This window comes from Halichoerus grypus, chromosome 8 (genome assembly GCF_964656455.1).
Source record: "Halichoerus grypus chromosome 8, mHalGry1.hap1.1, whole genome shotgun sequence".
Classification (NCBI taxonomy): domain Eukaryota; kingdom Metazoa; phylum Chordata; class Mammalia; order Carnivora; family Phocidae; genus Halichoerus; species Halichoerus grypus.
Window position 1 is genome coordinate 31,801,208 of NC_135719.1, and position 16,822 is coordinate 31,818,029.

A 16,822-nucleotide genomic window follows, 5' to 3' on the forward strand; every position below is an offset into this window, starting at 1 on the left:
AATCCTGGGAGGTTAAAAGTCTTGGCTCTGGTTGTCCTGCTGAGGTAGGAAGAGCTGGGAAGAAAGGCCCTGCTCATCATGTTCCTCCTCTGGCTGTTCTAATCAATTCACTCACTCTTCTGAATACCTTACTGCCCTCCCTGGGTTGCTGGCCAGGTCTTCCCAGACACTCTTTATGCCGGTGGCTTCCAAGACAGCAAGCTCTTCCTTCTCTCTCTGACTATCTTTGTCTGTGCCCTTTCTTACTCTCTCTAAATGCAAAGTCTCCCTACCCTGCTGCTTATCCTAAACCCTTTCCTGAGGAGGTTCTAGTCACTTTCAGGGTTTCAGAGACTGTCTACCTGTCAGTGGTGCACAAATAGAAACCTTTAGCTTATCCCCTTTCCTCCTGGTTCATACTGAAAATTTCCATGGTCAGTTAAACACCACATTCACACTTCAAATGGGACATGCTCCCAAAGAAACTTATTATCTTTGCCAACTAAACCCACCTTTCCCTCAGTGTGACTCTCTTCTATTTTCACTTCCAATTGGCCTCAAACATTACTCTGGGTGATGTTGCTACTAATCCATGCTCTGACCTGACCCAGAGCTCTCAGGAAGGCTGCCACAGAAACTGCCAAGGCTCTCTGCCCCAGTCTCAGGCAAACCTGACCTTGTCACCCCTTACAGAAAACATTGGAATGGCTCTCTTTTGCCTAGAATAGTAATCCTTAACTAGGGATGATTTCCCCCCGACTTCTCCCCAAGGAGATACTTAGCAGTGTCTGGAGACATTTTTGGGGGGATGGTTGCTATAAGCATCTTGTGGGGAGAACCCAGAGATGTTGCTGAACATCCTATGATCATAAGATGGTCCTGACAACAATCATCCAGCCCCAAATAGCACCAGCAAAGAGGATGGGCATCTCTGACCTAGAATTAAGCCCACATGGTGCCCAAGACCTTTGCTCTTTGTGGACTGGCTCACAACTTTGCCTTGGTTTTGCCTTTTATGTCAGCAACATAGATTTTCTTGTAGTTCCCACAAGTGGGTGCCTGCTGGGTCATCTCTCATGCCTGTGCGCTGTAGTCTCTTCTGCTTGTACTGTCCTTTCCTTTGCCTTTTGCATGATGAAATGACTCCTACAGCCTTTGAGACTCATTACAGGCCATACTATTTTTTTTTTATTATGTTATGTTAATCACCATACATCACATCATTAGTTTTTGACATAGTGTTCCATGATTCATTGTTTGCATATAACACCCAGTGCTCCATGCAGAACGCACCCTCTTTAATACCCATCACCACGCTAACACATCCTCCTACCCCCCTCCCCTCTAGAATCCTCAGTTTGTTTTACAGAGTCCATCATCTCTCATGGTTCATCTCCCCCTCCAATTTCCCCCCTTCATTCTTCCCTTCTTGCTATCTTCTTCTTCTTCTTCTTTTTTGTTTTTAACATATAATGTATTATTTGTTTCAGAGGTACAGATCTGTGATTCAACAGTCTTGCACAATTCACAGCACTCACCATAGCACATACCCTCCCCAATGTCTATCACCCAGCCACTCCATCCCTCCCACCCCCCACCACTCTAGCAACACTCAGTTTGTTTCCTGAGATAAAGAATTCCTCATATCAGTGAGGTCATATGATACATGTCTTTCTCTGATTGACTTATTTCGCTTAGCATAACACCCTCCAGTTCCATCCACGTCATTGCAAATGGCAAGATCTCATTCCTTTTGATGGCTGCATAATATTCCATTATATATATATATATATATATATATATATATATATATATACCACATCTTCTTTATCCATTCATCTGTCGATGGACATCTTGGTTCTTTCCACAGTTTGACTATTGTGGACATTGCTGCTATAAACATCGGAGTGCACGTACCCCTTCAGATCCGTACATTTGTATCTTCGGGGTAAATACCCAGGAGTGCAATTGCTGGATCATATGGTAGCTCTATTTTCAACTTTTTGAAGAACCTCCATATTGTTTTCCAGAGTGGCTGCACCAGTTTACATTCCCACTGACAGTGTAGGAGAATTCCCCTTTCTCCTCATCCCCGCCACCATCTGTCGTTTCCTAACTTGTTAATTTTAGCCATTCTGACTGGTGTGAGGTGATATCTCATTGAGGTTTTGATTTCAATTTCCCTGATGCTGAGCAATGCTGAGCAGTTTTTCATGTGTCTGTTGGGCATTTGGATGTCTTCTTTGGAAAAATGTCTCTTCATGTCTTCTGTCCATTTCTTGATTGGATCATTTGTTCTTTGGGTGTTGAGTTTAAGAAGTTCTTTATAGATTTTGGATAGTAGCCCTTTATCTGATATGTCATTTGCAAATATCTTCTCCCATTCTGTTGGTTGTCTTTTGGTTTTGTTGACTGTTTCCTTTGCTTTGCAAAAGCTTTTTATCTTGATGAAGTCCCAATAGTTCATTTTTGCCCTTGCTTCCCTTGCCTTTGGCGATGTTTCTTGGAAGAAGTTGCTGTGGCTGAGCTCGAAGAGGTTGCTGCCTGTGTTCTCCTTTAGGATTTGGATGGACTCATGTCTCACATTTAGGTCTTTCAACCATTTGGAGTCTATTTTTGTGTGTGGTGTAAGGAAATGGTCCAGTGTCATTCTTCTGCATGCGGCTGTCCAATTTTCCCAACACCATTTGTTGAAGAGACTGTCTTTTTTCCATTGGACATTCTTTCCTGCTTTGTCAAAGATGAGTTGACCATAGAGTTGAGGGTCCATTTCTGGGCTCTCTATTGTGTTCCATTGATCTATGTGTCTGTTTTTGTGCCAGTACCATAGTGTCTTGATGATGACAGCTTTGTAATAGAGCTGGAAGTCAGGAATTGTGATGCCGCCAGCTTTGCTTTTCTTTTCCAACATTCCTCTGGCTATACAGGGTCTTTTCTGGTTCCATACAAATTTTAGGATTATTTGTTCCATTTCTTTGAAAAAAGTGGATGGTATTTTGATGGGGATTGCATTGAACGTGTAGATTGCTCTAGGTAGCATTGACATCTTCACAATATTTGCTCTTCCAATCCATGAGCATGGAACGTTTTTCCATTTCTTTGTGTCTTCCTCGATTTCTTTCATGAGTATTTTATAGTTTTCTGTGTACAGATCCTTTGCCTCTTTGGTTAGATTTATTCCTAGGTATCTTATGGTTTTGGGTGTAATTGTAAATGGGATTGACTCCTTAATTTCTCTTTCTTCTGTCTTGTTGTTGGTGTATAAGAATGCCACTGATTTCTGTGCATTGATTTTATATATCCTGCCACTTGGCTGAATTCCTGTATGAGTTCTAGCAGTTTTGGGGTGGAGTCTTTTGGGTTTTCCATGTAAAGAATCATATCATCTGTAAAGAGTGAGAGTTTGACTTCTTCTTTGCCGATTTGGATGCCTTTTATTTCTTTTTGTTGTCTGATTGCTGTGGCTAAGACTTCTAATACTATGTTGAACAGCAGGGGTGATAGTGGACATCCCTGCCACATTCCTGACCTTAGGGGGAAAGCTCTCAGTTTTTCCTCATTGAGAATGATATTTGCTGTGGGTTTTTCATAGATGGCTTTTATGATACTGAGGTATGTACCCTCTATCCCTATACGCTGAAGAGTTTTGATCAAGGAAGGATGCTGTACTTTGTCAGATGCTTTCTCTGCATCTACTGAAAGGATCATATGGTTCTTGTTCTTTCTTTTCTTAAGGTATTGTATCACGTTGATTGATTTGCGGATGTTGAACCAACCTTGCAGCCCAGGGATAAATCCCACTTGGTCGTGGAGAATAATCCTTTTAATGTACTGTAGGATCCTATTGGCTAGTATTTTGGTGAGAATTTTTGCATCCATGTTCATCAAGGATATTGGTCTGTAATTCTCCTTTTTGATGGGGTCTTTGTCTGGTTTTGGGATCAAGGTGATGGTGGCCTCATAAAATGAGTTTGGAAGGTTTCCTTCCATTTCTATTTTCTGGAACAGTTTCAGAAAAACAGTTATTAATTCTTGAAATGTTTGGTAGAATTCCCCTGGGAAGCCATCTGCCCCTGGGCTTTTGTTTGTTGGGAGATTTTTGATGACTGCTTCAATTTCCTTAGTGGTAATAGGTCTGTTCAGGTTTTCTATTTCTTCCTGGTTCAGTTTTGGTAGTTGATACATCTCTAGGAATGCATCCATTTCTTCCAGGTTATCTAATTTGCTGGCATATAGATGCTCATAATATGTTCTTATAATTGTTTGTATTTCTTTGGTGTTGGTTGTGATCTCTCCTCTTTCATTCATGATTTTACTTATTTGGGTCATTTCTCTTTTCTTTTTGATAAGTCTGGCCAGGGGTTTATCAATCTTGCTAATTCTTTCAAAGAACCAGCTCCTAGTTTTGTTGATCTGTTCTACTGTACTTTTGGTTTCTATTTCATTGATTTCTGCTCTGATCTTTATTATTTCTCTTCTCCTGCTGGGTTTAGGCTTTATTTGCTGTTCTTTCTCCAGCTCCTTTAGGTGTAGGGTTAGGTTGTGTATTTGAGACCTTTCTTGTTTCTTGAGAAAGGCTTGTATTGCTATACTTTCCTCTTATGACCGCCTTTGCTGTATCCCAAAGATTTTGAACAGTTGGGTTTTCATTTTCATTGTTTTCCATGAATTTTTTTAATTCTTTAATTTCCTGTTTGACTCATTCATTCTTTAGTAGGATGTTCTTTAGCCTCCATGTATTTGAGTTCTTTCCGATTTTCTCTTGTGATTGAGTTCCAGTTTCAAAGCATTGTGGTCTGAAAATAGTCAGGGAATGATCCCAATCTTTTGGTACTGGTTGAGACCTGATTTGTGACCTAGGATGTCCTCTATTCTGGAGAATGTTCCATGGGCACTACAGAAGAATGTGTATTCCGTTGCTTTGGGATGGAATGTTCTGAATATATCTGTGAAGTCCATTTGGTCCAGTGTGTCATTTAAAGTCTTTATTTCCTTGTTGATCTTTTGCTTAGATGATCTGTCCATTTCAGTGAGGGAAGTGTTAAAGTCCCCCACTATTACTGTATTGTTCTCGATGTGTTTCTTTCCTTTTGTTATTAATTGCCTCATATAATTGGCTACTCCCATGTTAGGGGCATAGATATTTACAATTGTTAGATCTTCTTGTTGGATAGACACTTTAAGTAAGATATAGTGTCCTTCCTCATCTCTTATTACAGTCTTTGGTTTAAAATCTAATTTGTCTGACATAAGGATTGCCATCCCAGCTTTCTTTTGGTGTCCATTAGCATGGTAAATGGTTTTCTACCCCGTCACTTTCAATCTGGGGGTGTCTTTGGGTCTAAAATGAGTCTCTTGCAGACAGCATATTGATGGGTCTTGTTTTGTTTTTAATTTTTTTATTGTTATGTTAATCCCCATACATTACATCATTAGTTTTAGATATAGTGTTCCATGATTCATTGTTTGTGCATAACACCCAGTGCTCCATGCAGAACGTGCCCTCCTCAATACCCATCACCAGGCTAACCCATCCTCCCACCCCCCTCCCCTCTAGAACCCTCAGTTTGTTTTTCAGAGTCCATCGTCTCTCATGGTTCTTCTTGGGTCTTGTTTTTTTATACAATCTGATAGCCTGTGTCTTTTGATTGGGGCATTTAGCCCATTTACATTCAGGGTAACTATTGAAAGATACGAATTTAGTGCCATTGTATTGCCTGTAAGGTGACTGTTACTGTATATTGTCTGTGTTCCTTTCTGGTCTATGTTACTTTTAGGCTCTCTCTTTGCTCAGAGGATCCCTTTCAATATTTCTTGTAGGGCTGGTTTCATGTTTGCAAATTCCTTTAGTTTTTGTCCTGGAAGCTTTTTATCTCTCCTTCTATTTTCAATGACAGCCTAGCTGGATATAGTATTCTTGGCTGCATATTTTTCTCGTTTAGTGCTCTGAATATATCCTGCCAGTCCTTTCTGGCCTGCCAGGTCTCTGTGGATAGGTCTGTTGCCAATCTAATGTTTCTACCATTGTAGGTTACAGATCTCTTCTCCTGAGCTGCTTTTAGGATTTTCTCTTTGTCTCTGAGACTCGTAAGTTTTACTATTAGATGTTGGGGTGTTGACCTAGTTTTATTGATTTTGAGGGGGGTCCTCTGTGCTTCCTGGATTTTGATGCCTGTTTCCTTCCCCCAATTACGGAAGTTCTCTGCTATAATTTGCTCCAATATATTTTCTGCCCCTCTCTCTCTTTCTTCTTCTTCTGGGATCCCAATTATTCTAATGTTGTTTCGTCTTATGGTATTGCTTATCTCTTGAATTCTGCCCTCGTGATCCAGTAGTTGTTTATCTCTCTTTTTCTCAGCTTCTTGGTTTTCCATCATTTGGTCTTCTATATCCCTAATATTCTCTTCTGCCTCATTTATCCTAGCAGTTAGAGCCTCCATTTTGGATTGCACCTCATTAGTAGCCTTTTCGATTTCGACTTGGTTAGATTTTAGTTCTTTTATTTCTCCAGAAAGGGTTTCTCTAATATCTTCCATGCTTTTTTCAAGCCCCACTAGTATCTTTACAATCTTCATTCTGAACTCTAGTTCCGATATCTTACTAATGTCCTTATTGATTAGGTCCCCGGCAGTCAGTACTGCCTCTTGCTCTTTTTGTTGAGGTGATTTTTTCCACCTTGTCATTTTGTCCAGAGGAGAACAGATGAATGAGAGAACAAAATGCTAAGAGGGTAACAGATTTCCCAGAAAATATACACTAAACACATCAGAAAAGACCTGAAGCCTGGGGAAAAGAAAGGGAAAGAAAGAAAAAAGAAAAAGGACAAAAAAAAAAAAAAAGGATAAAGATAAAAACAAACAAAAACAAAACAAAACAAAAAAAACAGAATATGATCAAATATGTTCAGGCTGGTGCATAAATCAGTGCCACACACTAGATTTTGGGCATATTTTTGTCTGTTAGAAGAAAGTGCCTCTCAAAATATTAAAGGAAGAAAAACTTATATATGTATAAAAATAAAGGTGAATACAATGAAGGGATGGAATATGACTGTAAAGATGAAAATTATAAAAGATTTTATAAAAGGAATTGATAAGATAAGAAGTTGGTTGAAAAAAGAAAGAAGAGGGTTTAAGAAAAAAAAAGGGAGACAATGTGATCAGGCAGGAGACTAGAACAAAGCCATACACTAGAGATTTAGGGTATATTTTGATCTGTTAAAAGAAACTGTATCTCAAAATTTTAAAGAGAGAACAACTTATATATATATACCAAAAATAAGGGTAACTACTATGAAGGGATAGTGTATGAATCTAAAAATGAAAAATAAAAAAATATTTTTTAAAAAAGGGATTGATAAGATGTTGGTTGTAAAGGGAAAAAGAAAAATTAAAAAAAAAAGACAGTTAAAAAAAATTAACTTTGAAAGACTAAAGAATCATGGTAAAAAAGCCATGAATTCTATGTGCAGTATTCCCCTAGCACTGGAGTTCTGCCATTCTCATTGATCGGTAAACTTGGTCTTGGCTCGCTGTTCTTGCTGATCTTCTGGGGGAAGGGCCTGTTGCTGTGGTTCTCAAATGTCTTTGCCGGCGGTGGAATTGCCCCGCCCTTGCCGGTCAGGTCTAAGTAATCTGCTTGGGTTTGGTCTCAGGAGATGTTGTTCCCTGCAAGCTTTTGGTACAGCTTTGGAGGCCGAGAGTGAAAATGGCAGCCTCCCAATCTCTGCCCCGGAGGAGCCGAGAACTCCGGGCCCCACTCTTCAGTGCGTCCCCAGAGAAAAGCAGTCAATCACTCCCATCTCCCCAGTCTCCGGCCACACTCCGTGCTCACCCGGTCTGTGACCAAGCATTTCTATCTCTGGCACCCGACCCCGTGTGGAGTCTCCAAACCCAGCAGATCCCTGTGGTGCGCTCCTGCACCGCTCCTCCTGGGGGAGGAAGGGGAGTCTCCCTGGATCTGCCGCTTGTTGGGTCCCTGCTGGAGGAGCAGTGGCCCGACTGTGCCGTGGATCACAGTTCATTGCAACCCTGAGCTGAGAGCCTGCGCCTTGGCTCTGTCTCTGCAGCCAGCTTCCCCGCTCCGATACCTAGGAGCTCTGCTGCACTCAGGCACCTCTGGTCTTTCTGTGACCCCGAGGGTCCTGAGACCACACTGTCCTGTGAGGGTTCCACCCCCCCGCTTAGCCACTGGAGCAACGTCCCTCAGCGGAGCCGGCTTCTAAAAGTTCCGATTTTGTGCTCCGCGGCTCTATCACTTGCCAGAAGCGGCTGATGGAGGCCCCCTCCCTTGCCGTCTATCCCCCAGAATATCGCCTCAGATTCACTTCTCCACATGTCCTACCTTCCACAAAGTGGTTGCTTTTCTGTTCAGAGAGCTGTTATTCTTTTCTTCGATCTCCTGTTGAGTTTGTAGGTGTTCAGAATGGTTTGATCCCTATCCAGCTGAATTCCTGAGACCAGAGGAAATCCAGTTCTCCTACTCCTCCGCCATCTTGCTCTACCCCTTCAGGCCATACTCTTGCATGAAATGTTCTCTGGCACTCTAGTCACCTGGCACCCATGCTGGGCTAAGGGTCCCCCGCCCCCTTATATACCTGTCTTCCAACTAAACTGTGAGATTCTTTGTGATGGGATTATGCCTTTTACAAACCTGGTTGTGTCCCTTACACCAGGCATACAATGGGCATTCAAAATGTTGATTAGATTTGTTAATTTCAGTTCAATGATGCCTGAGTGAATAAATGAATGAATAGATGAAGTGAACGAAACCCCATATTGCAGCATTTATGTCCAAGACATTTTATGTTTTGTGGGACTGATGCCCCCAAAGTGGACAACTTATATTAAATAAGTAAACAATAGCAATTTTAATTGGAAACAAGTCCTTTATTATGAAAATGTATGATGCTTGTCAAGCTGTAGGATATCTTGTTAAATATTATCAAACTTTATTAAATTGCCAAGCACTTGGAAACTGTCAGAAGGAAGAAAGTACATATAAAACAAAATATGACCAACTTGGAAATGTCAAATGATTATTATATGTTGTTATAAATCATTATAGTTCTTTGAGAAACTCTAACACCTCAAGATATTTGAGTTCCAGGATTCAGGCTCAGTTCTGCCAACAGCCAGCTGGTTGTCCTGCACAAAGCCCTTCATCCTTCTACTCTTCAGTCTCATTTTCAAAGTAAAGTCTTCATAATGATGTAGTTTTGGAATATAGGTGAGGTTTGGTGGGGTGAGATCTGGAGCTGATGGCCAAGAAAGAATTCTTGAGACTGTATTTGGTGCAAAATGGTGGTTTTATTAAAGCACGGGGACAGGACCCATAGGCAGAAAAGAGCTGCTGCAATGGGGTTGTGAAGGGTGGCTGATTATATACTTGGGAGTTGGGGGGATGTAAGGAAGAGGGAAGTTTTCAAAAGGATTTTCATATGTTAAAGAAGACTCACAGGATACCAGAGGCTTTGCCATTGTTGAGTTAAGGTTGTTTTTCCCTCTAGCAAGGCATTAACATTAAGACAGTTGGGAGTTTCCTGGAGGAATGTCACACATATGGGGGGGCAGGTGGGGGGATTGAGGTGGGGGGGTTGGGGGGTGGGGGGTGCCAGCTTGTGCTTTGTCCTCAGCTTGGCTTCTGCTCCCTCACCAATAATATTGAGGACTCTCACTTTTTTATTTTATTAAATTCAATGGTTCTTATTAAGGACATTGCTTTTAATACATAAGTCTGTTTGAGAAAGGGGCTTTCATGTGTTTACCCATTGCTATACTGTGTAGAGAGAGACAGCAAGGATGTTCAATTTAATCAAGTGACACAGGCAAAACTAAGTGCATTTAAGTGGCATACCATAGAGAAAATTAAGGTGTGTTACTTTGTTGGGATCACCAAGGAAGGCATATATAATTCAAGCAACCAGAAAAAAATCCATTCTACTCACAAATGGAGAAACCAGCAGTGTCTGTATACATGACTGGCTGGATTGAACACAAAAATGAAAGTCAGACAAACTTCTAAACAATTTTGAGACACTCAGGGGCAGTAGCTTGTTTCTACCTTTTGGAACAAAGCTGGCTTGCCTGGAGAGAGCAGCAGTGAGCAGGGACTTCTGGACTCCATGTCTGTGTTGAACCTCCCAATGTCTGTTGCACAGAAGACTTAGTAGTGTGAGATGTTCAGTGAAAAATAAAATTCTGAGGTTGAATAAATGTAAGAGATGCTGAAATGTGAAAGATGCTGCATGCCCTATTTTTCTCTTGCAAATTCCCAATGTTTGTTAATATGTTAAAGACTGAGAATTCCTGCAACAAAGGGACCTACTAAGTTATTTACAAAGGAGTTTATTTAAATCAGAGTTTCAAAACCCCACCTGTCAAGTTCTACTCAAAGTCTGTTAACTCTTTGTTACTCCAAGTAAGGTTATAAGTGTGGAAATGGAGGATATATATTTAGAAAATTGTATAGAAACTTGACACCCAACAACCCTATGTCATTAGGAGTTTGTCTCAGTGAGTAAATACAGACCAGTTCAGGAGTTGGGGCTGAGTTGCTTGCAGTGTGAGCTGCAGACTTGCCATGTGCATGGGGACCACATTACAATGTGCAAATTTTAAGGGTGATTTTTCAACTACAATTCATGCTTACACAGCTGAGAAAATGGAAGCATTTCATCCATAACATCTTTTTTTTTTTTTAAACGGTTATTATGATTTATTTTTTTAAGATATAGAAAACCCTGGGGGTGGAGCAAAATGGCAGAGGAGTAGGAGACCTGGATTTCCTCTGGTCTCAGGAATTCAGCTGGATAGGGATCAAACCATTCTGAACACCTACAAACTCAATAGGAGATCGAAGAAAATAGCAACAACTCTCTGAACAGAAAAGCCACCACTTTGTGGAAGGTAGGACAAGCAGAGAAGTGAATCGGAGGCGATATTCGGAAGTATAGATGGCGGGGGAGGGGCCTCCGTCAGCCGCTTCTGGCAATTGATAGAGCTGCGGAGCACAAAATCGGAACTTTTAGAAGTTGGCTCCGCTGAGGGACGTGGATCCAGTGGCTAAGCGGGGGGTGGAACTCTCATGTGACAGTGTGGTCTCAGGACCCTCGGGGTCACAGAAAGAACGGGGCTGCCTGAGTGTGGCAGAGCTCCCAGGTGTTGGAGCGGGGAAACCGGCTGCAGAGACAGAGCCGAGGCACGGGCTCTCAGCTCGGGGTGGCCATAAACTGATCTGTGGCACAGTCAGGCCACTGGCTCCTCCAGCAGGGACCCAACAAGCGGCAGATCCGGGGAGACTCCCCTTCCTCCTCCGGGAGGAGCGGCGCAGGATCGCACCACAGGGATCTGCTGGGTTTGGAGACTCCACACGGGGTTGTGTGCCAGGGATAGAAACGCTCGGTCACAGGCCGGGTGAGCACGGAATGTGGCTGGACACCGGGAAGAGGGGAGTGACTGACTGCTTTTCGCTGGGGGCTTACTGAGGAGTGGGGCCCCGAGTTCTCGGCTCCTCCAGGACAGAGATTGGGAGGCCCCCATTTTCACTCTCGGCCTCCAAAGCTGTACTGAAAGCTTGCAGGGAACAAAAGCTCCGGAGAGCAAACCTGAGCAGATTACTTAGCCCTGACTGGCAAGGGCGGGGCAATTCCGCCTCCGGCAAAGACATTTGGGAACCACAGCAACAGGCCCCTTTCCTAGAAGATCAGCAAGAACAGCGAGCCAAGACCAAGTTTACCAATCAATGAGAACGGCAGAACTCCAGCGCTAGGGGAATACTGCACATAGAATTCATGGCTTTTTTACCATGATTCTTTAGTCTTTCAAAGTTAATTTTTTTATCTGTCTTTTTTTTAAAATTTTTCTTTTTCCCTTTTTCAACCAACATCTTATCAATCCCTTTTTTAAAAAACTATTTTTATTTTTCATTTTTAGAGTCATATTCTATCCCTTCATAGTAGTTACCCTTATTTTTGGTATATATATATAAGTTGTTCTCCCTTTAAAATTTTGAGATACAGTTTCTTCTAACAGATCAAAATATACCCTAAATCTCTAGTGTATGGCTTCGTTCTAGTCTCCTGCCTGATCACATTCTCTCCCTTTTTTTTTCTTTTTTTTTAAAATCCTCTCCTTTCTTTTTTCAAACAACTTATAAATTCCTTTTATAAAATTTATTATAATTTTCATCTTCACAGTCATATTCCATCCCTTCATCATATCCACCCTTATTTTTGTACATATATAAGTTTTCTTTCTTTAAAATTTTGGGAGGCACTTTCTTCTAACAGACCAAAATACACCCAAAATCTAGTGTGTGACACTGATCTATGCACCAGCCTGATCATATTTGATCATATTCTGGTTTTTTTGTTTGTTTTTATCTTTTTCTTTTTTTTTATTTCTTTTTTCTTTCTTTCCCTTTCTTTTCCCCTGGCTTCAGGTCTTTTTTGATTTATTTAGAGTATATTTTCTGGGAAAGTTGTTACCCTGTTAGCGTCTTGTTCTCTCATTCACCTCTTCTTCTCTGGAAAAATGACAAGACGGAAAAAATCACCTCAACAAAAAGAACAAGAGGTAGTACTGACTGCCAGACACCTACTCAATATGTCGGATCTAGAGTTCAGAATAATGACTTTTAAGATACTAGCTGGGCTTGAAAAAAGCATGGAAGTTATTAGAGAAAACCTTTCTGGAGAAATAAAAGAACTAAAACCTAACCAAGTCGAAATCAAAAAGGCTATTAATGAGGTGCAATAAAAAATGGGGGCACTAACTGCTAAGGTAAGTGAGGCAGAAGACAGAATCAGTGATATAGAAGACCAAATGATGGAAAATAATGAAGCTGAGAAAAAGGGAGATAAACAACTACTGGATCATAAGGGAAGAATTCGAGAGGTAAGCGATATCATAAGATGAAACAACATTAGAATAATTGGGATCCCAGAAGAAGAAAAAAGAGAGAGAGGGGCAGAAGGTATATTGGAGCAAATTATAGCAGAGAACTTCCGTAATTGGGGGAAGGAAACAGGCATCAAAATCCCGGAAGCACAGAGAACCCCCCTCAAAATCAATAAAACTAGGTCAACACCCCAACATCTAATAGTAAAACTTACGAGTCTCAGAGACAAAGAGAAAATCCTAAAAGCAGCTCAGGAGAAGAGATCTGTAACCTACAATGGTAGAAACATTAGATTGGCAACAGACCTATCCACAGAGACCTGGCAGGCCAGAAAGGACTGGCAGGATATATTCAGAACACTAAATGAGAAAAATATGCAGCCAAGAATACTATATCCAGCTAGGCTGTCATTGAAAATAGAAGGAGAGATAAAAAGCTTCCAGGACAAAGAAAAACTAAAGGAATTTGCAAACACGAAACCAGCCCTATAAGAAATCTTGAAAGCGGTCCTCTAAGCAAAGAGAGAGCCTAAAAGCAACATAGACCAGAAAGGAACACAGACAATATACAGTAACAGTCACCTTACAGGCAATACAATGGCACTAAATTCGTATCTTTCAATAGTTACCCTGAATGTAAATGGGCTAAATGCCCCAATCAAAAGACACAGGCTATCAGATTGGATTAAAAAACAAGACCCATCGATATGCTGTCTGCAAGAGACTCATTTTAGACCCAAAGACACCCCCAGATTGAAAGTGACGGGGTGGAAAACCATTTACCATGCTAATGGACACCAAAAGAAAGCTGAGGTAGCAATCCTTATATCAGACAAATTAGATTGTAAACCAAAGACTGTAATAAGAGATGAGGAAGGACACTATATCTTACTTAAAGTGCCTATCCAAAAGAAGATCTAACAATTGTAAATATCTATGCCCCTAACATGGGAGCGACCAATTATATGAGGCAATTAATAACAAAAGGAAAGAAACACATCGAGAACAATACAGTAATAGTGGGGGACTTTAACACCTCCCTCACTGAAATGGACAGATCATTTAAGCAAAAGATCAACAAGAAAATAAAGACTTTAAATGACACACTGGACCAAATGGACTTCACAGATATATTCAGAACATTCCATCCCAAAGCAACGGAATACACATTCTTCTCTAGTGTCCATGGAACATTCTCCAGAATACAACACATCCTAGGTCACAAATCAGGTGTCAACCAGTACCAAAAGATTGGGATCATTCCCTGACTATTTTCAGACCACAATGGTTTGAAACTAGAACTCAATCACAAGAGAAAATCAGAAAGAACTCAAATACATGGAGGCTAAAGAGCATCCAACTAAAGAATGAATGAGTCTACCAGGAAATTAAAGAAGAATTAAAAAAATTCATGGAAACCAATGAAAATGAAAACACAACTGTTCAAAATCGTTGGGATGCAGCAAAGGCAGTCCTAAGAGGAAAGTATATAGCAATACAAGCCTTTCTCAAGAAACAAGAAAGGTCTCAAATACACAACGTAACCCTACACCTAAAGGAGCTACAGAAAAAACAGCAAATAAAGCCTAAACCCAGTTGGAGAAGAGAAATAATAATGATCAGAGTAAAAATCAAAAGAACCAAAAGAACAGTAGAACAGATCAATGAAACTAGGAACTGGTTCTTTGAAAGAATTAGCAAGATTGATAAACCCCTGGCCAGACTTATCAAAAAGAAAAGAGAAATGACCCAAATCAACAAAATCATGAATGAAAGAGGTGAGATCATAACCAACACCAAAGAAATACAAACAATTATTTGAACATATTATGAGCAACTCTATGCCAGCAAATTAGATAACCTGGAAGAAATGGATGCATTCCTAGAGATGTATCAACTACTAAAACTGAACCAGGAAGAAATAGAAAACCTAAACAGACCTATAACTACCAATGAAATTGAGGCAGTCATCAAAAATCTCCCAACAAACAAAAGCCCAGGGCCAGATGCCTTCCTAGGGGAATTCTACCAAACATTCAAAGAAGAATTAATACCTATTCTTCTTTGGAACAGTTTCCAAAAAATAGAAATGGAAGGAAAATTTCCAACCTCATTTTATGAGGCCACCATCACCTTGATCCCCAAACCAAAGACCCCGTCATAAGGGAGAATTACAGACCAATGTCCTTGATGAACATGGACGCAAAAATTCTCAGCAAAATACTAGCCAATAGGATCCAACAGTACATTAAAAGGATTATTCTCCACGACCAAGTGGGATTTATCCCTGGGCTGCAAGGTTGGCTCAACATCTGCAAATCAATCAATGTGATACAATACATTAACAAAACAAAGAACAAGAATCATATGATCCTCTCAAGAGATGCAGAAAAAGCATTTGACAAAGTACAGCACCCTTTCTTGATCAAAACTCTTCAGAGTATAGGGATAGAGGGTACATACCTCAATATCATAAAAGCCATCTGTGAAAAACCTGCAGCAAATATCATTCTCAATGAGGAAAAACTGAGAGCTTTCCCCCTAAGGTCAGGAACATGGCAGGGATGTCCACTATCAGCACTGCTATTCAACATAGTATTAGAAGTCCTAGCCACAGCAATCAGACAACAAAAAGAAATAAAAGGCATCCAAATCAGCAAAGAAGAAGTCAAACTCTCACTCTTTACAGATGGTATGATACTTTATGTGGAAAACCCAAAAGACTCCACCCCAAAACTGCTAGAACTCATACAGGAATTCAGTCAAGTGGCAGGATATAAAATCAATGTGCAGAAATCAGTGGCATTCCTATACACCAACAACAAGACAGAAGAAAGAGAAATTAAGAAGTCGATCCCATTTACAATTACACCCAAAACCATAAGATACCTAGGAATAAATCTAACCAAAGAGGCAAAGGATCTGTACTCAGAAAACTATAAAATACTCGTGAAAGGAATTGAGGAAGACACAAAGAAATGGAAAAATGTTCCATGCTCATGGATTGGAAGAACAAATATTGTGAAGATGTCAATGCTACCTAGAGCAATCTACACGTTCAATGCAATCCCCATCAAAATACCATCCACTTTTTTCAAAGAAATGGAACAAATAATCCTAAAATTTGTATGGAACCAGAAAAGACCCCGAAGAACCAGAAGAATGTTGAGAAAGAAAAGCAAAGCTGGCGGCATCAAAATTCTGGACTTCCAGCTCTATTACAAAACCCATCATCAAGACAGTATGGTACTGGCACAAAAACAGACACATAGATCAATGGCACAGAACAGAGAGCCCAGAAATGGACCCTCAACTATATGGTCAACTAGTCTTTGACAAAGCAGGAAAGAATGTCCAATGGAAAAAGACAGTCTCTTCAACAAATGGTGTTGGGAAAATTGGACAGCCACATGCAGAAGAATGACACTGGACCATTTCCTTAAACCACACACAAAAATAGACTCCAAATGGTTGAAAGACCTCAATGTGAGACAGGAGTCCATCCAAATCCTAAAGGAGAACACAGGCAGCAACCTCTTCGACCTCAGCCACAGCAACTTCTTCCTAGAAACATCACCAAAGGCAAGGGAAGCAAGGGCAAAAATGAACTATTGGGAGTTCATCAAGATAAAAAGGTTTTGCACAGCAAAAGAAACAGTCAACAAAACCAAAAGACAACTGACAGAATGGAGAAGATATTTGCAAATGACATATCAGATAAAGGGCTAGTATCCAAAATTTATGAATAATTTATGAAACTCAACACCCAAAGAACAAATGATCCAATCAAGAAATGGGCAGAAGACATGAACAGACATTTTTCCAAAGACGACATCCAAATGGCCAAAAGACACATGAAAAAGTGCTCAACATCGCTTGGCATCAGGGAAATCCAAATCAAAACCTTAATGAGATACCATCTCACACTAGTCAGAATGGCTAAA